The sequence below is a fragment of the Capsicum annuum genome, chromosome 6 (assembly GCF_002878395.1).
Source record: "Capsicum annuum cultivar UCD-10X-F1 chromosome 6, UCD10Xv1.1, whole genome shotgun sequence".
In the NCBI taxonomy this organism is placed as follows: Eukaryota; Viridiplantae; Streptophyta; class Magnoliopsida; order Solanales; family Solanaceae; genus Capsicum; species Capsicum annuum.
The window spans coordinates 72,306,847-72,319,328 of record NC_061116.1 but is presented as its reverse complement, the minus strand read 5'-3'; positions in this window follow the sequence as shown (position 1 = coordinate 72,319,328).

Sequence of the window (12,482 nt, the reverse complement as noted above, 5' to 3'; positions counted from 1 at the left end):
GAATTTGAGAGAGTGTTCTAAGTGTTTACGATTAGAATAATAGGGTAAATGATGTCCTAATAGAGTTATAAGTCATGGAGCCTTAAGAGGTTAAGAGGGGAAATATCCAGATTATCCCCAACTTAAACTATATAAAATTCCCGTAGAAAGGTATAACTGCCCACCCACAAATCATACCCTAAGGTATGAGTGATACCCTTATATACTCCCTAGGCTTCCTCTTGGACCCTAAAATTGTCCAACGTATGACCACCAAGGATAATTCGTACCTAACCATATGACCAGTACCCTTAATCCATACCTTAAGCAAAATAGAATCATCTAGGTAAAACATAGGGCAATATACGATTGGCACCATACTACTAGTACCCATGATATAACTAGTATAACCCAACCGTACCTTAGACGGAAACCAACCAACCCATACTGGATAACATATGAACAAGACAAACCAAAATATACCGTATCATACAAGAAGTACCTCAAGTCATATGATGTCCAGAAGCTAAAAATCGAGAAATTTTCTAAGGGTCAAAACCCAGGGTGTTTCAATTCTATCCCTCTTGGATCATTCATCTCCGAATGATAGACAAGGTAGTACAAGCACCATTTACACCCCAATACTTCTATTCTAGCTTTAACTAAGTTAGAAAATAGAGATGCAAGGAATCAATCTTTTTCTAATAACGTTTGAAAACAAAAGTATGATGAAGAACAAATACCTTCTGCATGAACTCACGAAGCATAAAATAGGAATGGATACTTGGACTTCATATCCTCTTTCACTTCCCAAGTAGCCTCTTCCACCTTGTGGTTCCTCCATAGAACCATAACCTAAGCTACATCCTTGGTCCACAACCGATGAACCTACCAATCTAAGATCTCAACCGGGACCTTCTCATAAGATAAGAAATCTGAGATACCCAATCCTTTCAAAGGAACAACTGGTGAAGGATCACCTACACTTTTTCTCAACATAGAGACATGGAAAAATGGATGAATGAAGCTCAAAATAGAAGGAAACTTCAGCTCATACAAAACATTACCAACACTTCTCAAAATTACATAAGGACCATCATACTAGGGACTAAGCTTTCCCTACATCCTAAACCACATTACTCCCTTCATGAGAGACATCTTTAGGAACACCTATCCCCAACCTCAAATTCGAAGTCCCTTCGCCTAATATCTATATAGGACTTTTGGAGACTTTGGGCAGCCTTAAGCCTATCTCGAATCACCTTCACCTTCTCCATAGTCTGATAAACCAAGTCCAAACCAGGCATATCTACATTACCTTTACCTTCTCCATAGTCTGATAAACCAAGTCCAAACTAGGCATATCTACATTACCAAGATCAAACCGCCCAATAGGAATCTACACCTCCTATCGTACAATGCCTTAAAGAGGGCCATACCAATACTAGAATGATAGCTATTATTGTAAGCAAACTCTTAAGAGGTAGATGCTCAACCCAATTACCACCATAGTCAATCACAGATGTGCGAAGCATATACTGTCTAAATAGCCCTCTCTGTTTGACCATCTATCTGCGGGTGGAAAAAAGTACTCAGACTAACCTTAGTCCCTAATATTTTTTGAAATGAGCACCAAAAGTGAGATAAAAACTGTGTACCACGGTTATAGAGGATAGAAATTGGTACCCTATGCAGCTTCACAATCTCATGAAGATACAACCTCACATAACCCTCAGCTGAAAAGTTAGTCCTTACTGGAAAAAAGTGAATTGACTTTTTCATTCTAACCACGACCACCTAAACTGAATTAAACTAATTCTAAGAACAAGGAAGACAGGTAACAAAATCCATGTTGATCACGTCTCATTTCCATTCAGGCATCTTAATTTCTTGATTTAACCCTTTGAACCTTATGTGCTCAACTTTTACTTGTTCACACACCATGCATTTGGCCATAAAATTAGCCATATCCGTCTTTAAATCATTCCACTAAAACATTTTGTCTAGGTCAAGATACATTTTTTTCAAACTAGGATAAATAACATAACGCGATTCATGCACCTCGGCCTATATCCTTTCTCACAAACCATCGATGTTAAGAACATACAACCCCCTTGGTACTATAAGGTACCATCACCACTAATCTTGAAGCTCATCACCTTTTGCTTACAAACATCACCCTTGATCCTTAATAAGAAAGGATCTAACAGTTGCTTCATTTGATCTCAACACCAAGAGACGACTGCACCACTTTTTGCACAAACACACCACAACCCTCAAAGTCCAAAAGTCGAACTCCAAGGCTAGACAAATGGTAAATATCCTTTATCAACTTTCGCTTATCCTTATCTATATAAGCTAGACTCCCCATGGATAACCTTTCAAGAGCATCAACAACTACATTAGCTTTACCTAGATAATAGTAAAGACTTATGTCATTGTCCTTTAGATGTTCAAGCCAGTTCCTCTGCCTGAGGTTATGTTTATTCTGAGTAAATACATATTGCATGCTCTTATGATATGAGAAGATATCCATATGCACCTTATACAAATAGTGTCGTGATATTTTCAATGCAAACACCACGGCTAATAGCTTCAAATCATGAATAGGATAATTTCTCTCATGCACCTGCAACTGCCTAGAAGCATAGGCTATCACATTTCCATACTGTATCAAAACACAACTAACTCCCACCCGAGATGCATCGCAGTAAACCACAAACCCCTCAGTGCCTTCAGGCAAAGTCAAAATTGGATTTCTTATCATTCAGCTTCTCGAAACTACCCTTACACACATCTAACCAAGAGAACTGTACCTTCTTCTGAGTCAACTTAGTCAATGGGGCAGCTATAGTCAACAAACATTCCACCAACCTTCTATAATACCTGGCCAAACCTAAGAAGTTTTAATTATAGATTGGAGTTATGGGTTTAGGACACTTCTTAACTACCGCAACCTTTTGTAGATCCACCATGATCCCCTTATAAAAAATAATATGACCCAAGAAAGTGATAGCGTTCAACCATAATTCACATTTCAAAAATTTAGCATACAACAACTGTTTGTTCAAGGTCTGCAACACAACATGAAGATGATTGGCATGATCTAACTTACTCTTAGAATACATTAGAGTGTCATCTATTAACACAATGACAAATAGATCAAGAATTTGATGGAAGATCATATTCATCAAATCCATGAATATTGTAGGAGCATTGGTCAAACTAAAGGACATAACCAAAAACTCAAAGTTCTCATATCGGGTTCAGAAAGCCGTCTTATGGATATTCATCTCCATAATATTAAGTTGATGATACCCAGACCGAAGATTAATCTTAAAAAAGAATTTGAAACTTCACAGCTTAACACTTCTTAAATTTTCGTACATGTCGTATGGGTACTTTAAGCTCATATGAACCAGAGGTCGCCCCTGTAACCCATCCCAAATGTCTTTTTATATCATAGGAGTTGAAGGAACTTTAACTCACAAGTCAAGGTAGCAAAAACAATAATGACAAAAATCATAGATTAGATATGTCTCTACATTTCATTAGGTTCATCAAACTAAATAATATACCCAAGACCACAGCCATTCGTAATTCCTTTATACAAAATTGATGTCAATAAAAGTATATGTTGGGATAAGACCTCGACAATAGCCAAACCAAGTCCAAAAGAGACCAAGTCTAAAATAGGAGACCAAAAGATAAATGAATTTTGAAGAAAGAAAGCTTACCACTTTAAGTCATTGCACGATCTCTTTCGATTGCCCAATCACTGCACGAGAAGAGAAGAAGAAACTCTAGGCCCTACATTATATGGGGACGTAGCATCCAAGGATGGTTAGCAGTTGGAACGCTAGTATATAACTCCAGGATAAAGAGAAAATAGTACATTTTTTAATATCTATGTCAATTCATCATAGGCAATCGCATTTACATAAAAATAGGTATAGTAAAGACATATATATGTATACTGACATAATAAGTCAAATCATGAAATGAGTTATAATATGTATTTATGATGATTCATTCATGAGATATGGGGTGAAGTGCTACCAACCCTCCACCTTTATGTTTTAGACACATAGAATCCTTTAAGCTACAATAGGCAAGGGAACATAAACCTCGAGCTGACATATTTTTATATGGTAAGCAGACTTGGACCACAACCCCACACATCTTGCATAGTAAATAGACTTGGACCACAAACCAATATGTCTTGCATGGTAAGTAGACATGAACAACAAATTAACATACCTTATATGGTAAGCGAACTTGGACCACAAAAAACATACCTTATATGGTAAGCAAACTGGGACCACAAACCAACATGCCTTACATGGTAAGCGGACTTAGACCACAAAATAACACGCCTTATATGGTAAGCGAACTTGGACCACAAACCAACATGCCTTATATAGTAAGCGAACTTGGATCACAAACTAACATATCTCTTCACACATAGTAGCACCCATTCAATTCGTCACATAAGAACTCAACCCATCTTGAGGCATTCAAGCCAACAAGGCTACACATCAATACCTTAGACCATCAAATGATATCTACTGGCCCATTTAGCCATTTCTCGCATGGTTTGGCACTAGGCCTTAGTTCATAGCACAATAAAAGTTCATTCGTGGTCATCAAGACTCCTAGCAAAACTCATTCATACTTATTAATATTATATGCACCTTTTATTCAAACCAAATTTGAGTTATACATTAGGGACTATGACCATTTAGTCAACCAATCATCAAGGATATTATAATGCCCTGCATAATCCTCTTCCAGTCTAAACCTTAGAGCATATTTGGTAAAGCAAAAATCTAAGTCAAAATGTTTTAGAAATATACTCCCAAGTACGAAATACTTTGAATCATATGGGAATTAATTTGAGTATGAATTAAGAACATAGAGGCCCCCTAACTCATGAACGAGTTGAAAACTTTCCTATCGTTCAAGTTTTAGTGACCGTCAAAATTTGGATCAACTTAAATTGACCATAACTCATTGTATATGAAGAAATGGGTGGATTTCTATGTATAAAATGAAATATATTTGAATTAGATTTCAAATGATACCAATTTCTCCTAAATCCGATATTGAAGCAAAGAGTTATGTCTATTTTACTCTAGCATGTCAAGATGGAAAATGGTGATGCCATTTTTGACTGGCTATCACATTTCCGATGACCTTTTTAACGACATCATCACATTCTGATGAGTTGTTAATGATTTATATGAGTTAAAATGGATGTTTAATGTGTAGTTGAGTTTTTATTTATGTTTGCCTACAAAATTTATGAGCTTTGACCCTAGTATGTGGAATTCATGTGATGTTTGTGATAGACCCTCTTGAAGTTGTTTTTCCATGTGATGTGCTCATAATCTTTGGGTGTAGAAATGGTTGAATCAGTGAAGAACGTTCCCCATAGGTTTGATAAAGATCTTAGGTAAAGCATAAGGGCCACTATAGTATGTTGAATAGGAAACCCCAAATTGTGAGCTAGTCCATCCATGCCTTGTGTTTGATAAAATGGCTTAGTGAGTGAAATGTGCCATGATAGCATGAAATCCCCAAGTAGGTGTAAAATCGGTCATGTCTAGTGGTTGTTGAAAGACCCTAATGAACAAGTCGAGATATAATGGTTTAAATTTCCCCAATTATGTGCTCTTGATATATGTTAAGCTTTTAATACATGCCAAGTGGTTAGCAATTAAGCTATGATGTGATAGTATGAAGTCTCCCCAAGTCATAGGATATCCAAACACATGTCAAGATCGATATAGGTATGAAATAGCTGAGGTAAAACCTTGTTGAAGGGATTACAATCTAGTAGCATGTTTCCCCTACGTTATTATATGATTATGATTCCGAGATGCTTAAAGTGACTCCTTGGCAACTGTGATGATGAATAGACGTTTGAGATCCTTAAATGCTTGAGGTGATTTTTAATGACTGTGGAAATAAACATATGGCATGATTCCTAAATTACTTGTGAAGATGCTTGAATGATTGTGATGATGCGTGAATGCTTGTGATGATGAATAAATGATGATTCTTACTTTTATGCTATCGAGTCCTGGGGGGTATTTATACCTAAAAATAAAGCTGTTGTCTAGAGCCCGTGTTAGCTTCTCAATAATTCCAGTTGAGCCATGATTCTCAAAACTCCGTGTACTATAGAACTCTGTATCCTCATACAAATGCGAAGCTTAATAAAGCTCAGTAATCTCAATTATCTTTGTAATCTCTATATCGCTAGTAATATAGCCTCAGACCTGTAATCATCTCAATTCTAATAGTATTCAAGTGATTTAATCCCAATCTCAGAAGAGATTTGAGTAATCTATTCAAGCTTTGTATCATCAGTTAGATACCGTGATTCGATATCTTTTTCTGTCAGATACGGAACCAAGTGATCTCAGTGTAACTCAGTCAGACCTTTTGAGTACTATGATCAGTGTCAGATTCGGTTCATCCAGTGTTCAGTTAAGAATTCAGTTTTGAGTCTTTTAGTTGGGAGTAGAAAATAGAACCGAGCGAGCTCAAAGATGGGAACTCACCTACTAGTAGAGGGTGTGATTCTTAGAAGCAATCCTTGTGATCCATAACTACGTAGACAGCGTAGGTTGAGACATCACACCTATTAGTTAAGGGTGGATGAGAGACATAATACCTGCTAGATAAGCGTAGATGAGGTGGCTTAACCTGCTAGATGAGGGCTCCACCGTTCTTATTTGAGGACCTACTAGATGAGGGTCACATAGAGTTATCTTTACTAGTGGCGCGGTAATGACACCCTTCTAATTGAGGCATAGGTTGGACTCCACATGTGGTAGATCGGGGGATGTCATTAAGTGACTACTTCCCACAGTTTCAGTTTTAGAATCAATCTTCAAAAATCAGGACTGTCAGATACAGTTATCTATCTTTGTGAGAAACTCAAATAGTTTTATTGATTCATGGACCATCCCGACAGATAGGCTTGGTCACATATACAGTTGATTGATATCATATTCAGAGATATACTGCTAGATAGTCTTGATCACAATATCAGATTTCTATTGATTATTTTTGTCGTCAGATTCAGATATAATTATACTTCTTATCATTGATAATTGCTTCCAGAATAATCTATTAGCAAAGTTGATCTCTAATTCTGTAAGTCAAAAGCAGTAAGCTCAGAGTACTATCCTTGATGTATGTATATCCAGATCCTCAGTTATCAGTATCAGATGAGTCAGTAATTTAGTATCTCAGTGTCAGTAGTGAGTTCAGTCTACAGTAAAGTGGTATCTGAGTTTCAGTATCTAGAGTTGCGATAATTATGTTCATGTTCTGTGCATTCATGTATGTGTTCTTATGTGGCATTTTTATGATTATTCAGTTTAGATATTGTGTATACATAAACCCTTATATTAGCCTACCTTGTCTACATACTCGGTATATTTTTGTACTGACGCATTTGCGCTATGGTGTTTTATTTGACACCATAGGTTCAGAGGCACAGGACCCAGTTTATCCTCAGTAGTTTGGTCCTAGTCAGCAGCAGTAGTAGTAAGTCCTCTTCTTTCAAAGTTGAGTCTCAGTTTACTACTATTGTCTTAGACTTTGTTTATTTGCTATTGACAGAGTTAGTTGGGGACATGTCCCATCAACTCCACAGTTCAGATAGTTAAAGGCTTTTCAGACGGATGTATTAGTATTCAGTTTTCAATTTTGAGTATGTATAGATGTGTTGAACCTTATGGCAAGTTTCTATATTTTTTTCAGATATTATGTAGTGTACAGGTATAGATACCAAAAAAGGGTTAGCTTGTGGTCCTTCAGGTCCATAAGTATCGTGTGACATCTTGGGATAAGATCTCGGGGCATTACAAAATTGGTATCAGAGCATAAGGTTCAAGAGTGTCCTAAGGAGTCTGAAAAACTGCATCTAGTAGAGTCTTGCACATGGGTTTATAGCGTGCCACATTTATGTACAAGAGGCTACAGGATGTTCTTAGGAGTAGTTCCTCTTCTTTTAGTGATTATTTAGTCGAGTGAGCATGAGCTCAAGTTGATCCTCAATCTAATCCACTTTATTCTTTCATTTACAGAGTATGCCTCCTCGCAGAGACTTTGTCCATAGGGTTGATGATCAACCCCCTCAGCCAGTAGATCCTAAAAATGAGAGTGTGTCATATGCAGAGTTTTGGGCAGTTTTCCAGGCGCTAGCCCAAGCTGTGACTAATATTCATGGAAACCATCAGGTTGCATTCCCACTTCAGCAAGATGGGAATTTTGCTGTAGCCAGGATTAGAAGCTTCATGAAAATGAACCTACCCGTTGAGTCAGTAGTAAGTGAGGATCCACAGTTGTTTATTGAGGAGGTAAAGAAGATCACCTAGATTATGCATGTGTCAGAGGAGGAAAGTGTTGATTTATCATCTTATAGGTTAAAAGATATTCCTTATGATTGGGTAGTGATATGAGAGAAAAGTAAAGGAGAGAATGCAGCTTTCGTGCCTTGGCTAGAGTTTCAGAGTGCCTTTCTATATAGGTTTTTCCCACTAGAAATGAGAGAAGCTAAGGTAGAAGAGCTTATGAACCTAAGGCAAGGCTCCATGATAGTGAAAGAGTATTGTCTTAAGTTTAACCAATTAGCTAAGTATGCTCGCGACTTGATAGCTGACCTAGAACGGGTATGAGTAAGTTTTTGACTGGGGTATCAAGTGATGTGTTAAAAGAGTGTAGAGATGCCATGGTTAATAGAGATATGGATATTTCTAGGCTAATGATTCATGTGCAAGAGATTGAGGCAAATAAGATGAAGGAGAGAGAGAGAGTGAGTAGGAAAGCCAAGACAGGTAGTCGTGGTTTCTCGCAATCATGGTCTCAAGGTGGTAGCATTTCTTAGTATGGTCAAATATTTTTAGTTCCAGCTCTATCTTCAGCTAGAGTACTCGCACCTATGTTTGGGGGTGTCATATTTGTGGGAGAACTAAGCTCCAAAGCCCAGAGTAGTACTAGTGGTGTTCGTACCTACCCGTTGTGTGAAGAATATGGTAAGAATCATAAGGTTGTATGTACAGCCGATAGTGATGTGTGCTTTGGATGTAGAGAGACCGTTCACAAAGTTCGAGACTGTCCTAAGCCAAGTCCCCGAAGTCAGCATAGTCTTCCTTCAGCTCATAATAGATTGTATGCACTTCAGGCTCGCCTTGATCGGGAAAGTTCCCCTGAAATTGACCCAAGTATGTTATGATCCCTTCATCTTTATGTTATACATTGATAGATCCTTTGCTCTCATTTTGAGCTTATATGTTAGCATGAGTCATGCATAAGTTTCAGATCTTGATAGGTCAATTATGACCCAGTCTATAGGTGTCCCGCGCACCACTCCAGTATTTTAGCGAAGCGTGTTTAGAGGGACATAAAGTCCCAAGGGGGAGATACCCCATGGTATTATGATGTTGAATTACATTATATTCATCTCGATGCATGTTCAGATTTTCCTTATAAAGTTACCATCAACCATTGTTGCATTGTCAAGTCGTACTTTCAAAAGTCATCTTAGCCGGACATTCATGCATTAGATATGCGCATTTAGTAGAAAGGGTTCAGCTTGTCAGCGTGTTTTCAATCGTTTATTCATGATATCCTCCTATTTATGAGTCCATGCATCAGATATGCATGTGTCTTATGAGAATTCCGCTATGAGTATCATCAGCCGAGTATTCCATGCATCATATATGCATGCCTAGTGTAAGAACTCTATATGTCAGTCATTCTAGTTGCGTAGTCCTGATCTGAGATGTTTCCATTTCTTGAGTAAGTTTTGTTGATCTGTATTCTCAGTCTATCAAACGACATTCGAGGATAAATATTCTCAAGGGGAAGATAATGTAATGCCCCATAAAATCATCTTCCAGTCTGAGCCTTAGAACATATTTGGTAAAGAAAAAATTCAAGTCAAAATGTTTAAGAAATATCCTCCCAAGTATGAAATACTTTGAATCATTTGGGAATCTATTTGACCATGAATTAAGATCATAGAGGTCCCCTAACTCATGAACGAGTTGAAAACTTTCCTATCGTTCAAGTTTTAGTGACCATCAAAATTTAGGTCAACTTAAATCACCCATAACTCATTGTATACAAAGAAATGGGTGTTTTTCTATATATCAAATGAAATATCTTTGAATTATCTTTCCAAAGATACCAATTTCTCTTAAATTCGACATCGGAGTAAAGATTTATGCCCATTTTACTCCAGCATGTCAAATTGGAAAATGGTGACGACGTTTCTGACGGGCTATCACATTTCTGACGACCTTTTTGATGACGTCATCACATTCTGACGACATTTCTGATGATGTCATCAGCCCTGGGCAGAAAATCAAGAATTTGGACCCCTTTTGTGACGACCATTTGTGACGGCCTATCACGGACCTGACGGCCTGTCACGGATGGCATCAAGTATATTTTTCCAGCAATTCAAGGGCATTTTTGGAAGGATATTTTGGTCATTTCCCACCTTTTTTTGAGCCTCTATAAATATGAGGAACCCTCATTCAAACCCTAATTCAATCATTTTCTTTTCCAATTCTCTTAAGAATATCTAGAATAACTTCCAAAATTCATCCATAAATTCTTCAAGGTTTCTTTAAGAATCAAGTTCCTCATAGTGTGGGCTTCAAGAATCTATTTATTTCAATTGTGAATAAAGTTTCAAGCACTAAAGTTCATCCAATTTCAAAGGTTAAGGTATGTAGATGTTGATTCTTGGGTCCCTTTCATCCAAGAAGCTCAAGAACCCTTTTTAAAACTAAAAGATTTTCATGTTTATAAGTTGTTAGTGAATTTTATGAGTTGAAATGGATGTTTAATGTGTTGTTGAGTTTTGATTTATGTTTGCCTACAAAATTTATGAGCTTTGACCCTAGTATGTGGAATTCATGTGATGTTTGTGATAGACCCTCTTGAAGTTGTTTTTCCATGTGATGGGTTCATGACTTTTGGGTGTAGAAATGGTTGAATAAAAGAAGAACGTTCCCCATAGGTTTGATAAAGAGCTTAGGTAAAGCATAAGGGCCATTATAGTATGTTAAATAGAAAACCCAAAATTGTGAGCTAGTCCATGCATGCCTAGTGTTTGATAAAATGCCTTAGTGAGTGAAATGTGCCAAGATAGCATGAAATCCCCAAGTAGGTGTAAAATTGGTTATGTCTAGTGGTTGTTGAAAGACCCTAGTGAACAAGTCGAGATATGATGGTTGTAAATTTCCCTAATTATGTGCTCTTGATATATGTTAAGCTTTTAATACATTCCAAGTGGTTAGCAAGTAAGTTATGATGTGATAGTATGAAGTCTCCCCAAGTCATAGGATATCCAAACACATGTCAAGATCGATATAGGTATGAAATAGCTGAGGTAAAACCTTGTTGAAGGGAGTACAATCTAGTAGCATGTTTCCCCTACGTTATTATATGATTATGATTCTGAGATTCTTAAAGTGACTCCTTGGCGACTGTGATGATGAATAGATGTTTGAGATCCTTAAATGCTTGAGGTGATATTTAATGACTGTGGAAATGAACATATGGCATGATTCCTGAATTACTTGTGAAGATGCTTGAATGATTGTGATGATGCATGAATGCTTGTGATGATGAATGAATGATGATGCTTACTTTTATGCTATCGAGTCCTAGGGGTATTTATACCTGAAAATAGAGTTGTTGTCTAGCAAACCGTGTCAGTCTCTCGATAATTCCAGTTGATCCATTATTATTCTCAGAACTCTGTGAACTATAGAACTCTGTATCCTCAAAAAAGTGCAAATGTTAATAAAGCTCAATAATGTCAGTTATCTCTGTAATCTCTATATCGCTAGTAATCTAGCCTCAAGCCTGTAATTAGCTCAGTTCTAATAGTATTAAAGTGATTCAATCCTAATCTCAGAAGCGATTTGAGTATTCTATTCAAGTTCTGTATCGTCAGTCAGATACCATTATTCAATATCTTTTTTGTTAGATACAGAACCAAGTGATCTCAGCGTAACTCGATCAGACTTTTTAAGTAATATGATCATTGTCAGATTTAGTTCAGCCAGTTTTCAATTGAGAATTCATTTCTGAGTCTTTCAGTTGAGAGTAGAAACTAGCACCAAGTGAGCTCAAGGATGGGAACTCACCTACTAGTAGAGCGTGTGATTCTTATAAATAATCTTTGTGCTCCAGAACTACGTAGCCATCATAGGTTGAGAAATGACACCTGTTAGTTGAGGGTGGATGAGAGATATCATACCTTCTAGATGAGGGTAGATAAGGTGGCTTGACCTTCTAGATGAGGGCTCCACTATTCTCATTTGAGGACCTACTAGATGAGGTTCACATAGAGTTGTCTTTACTAGTGCCGCGGTAATGACACCCTTCCAAATAGGGCACAGGGTGGACCCCACTATGTGGCAAATCGAGGCATGTCAATTAAGTGACTACTCCCATAGTTTAAG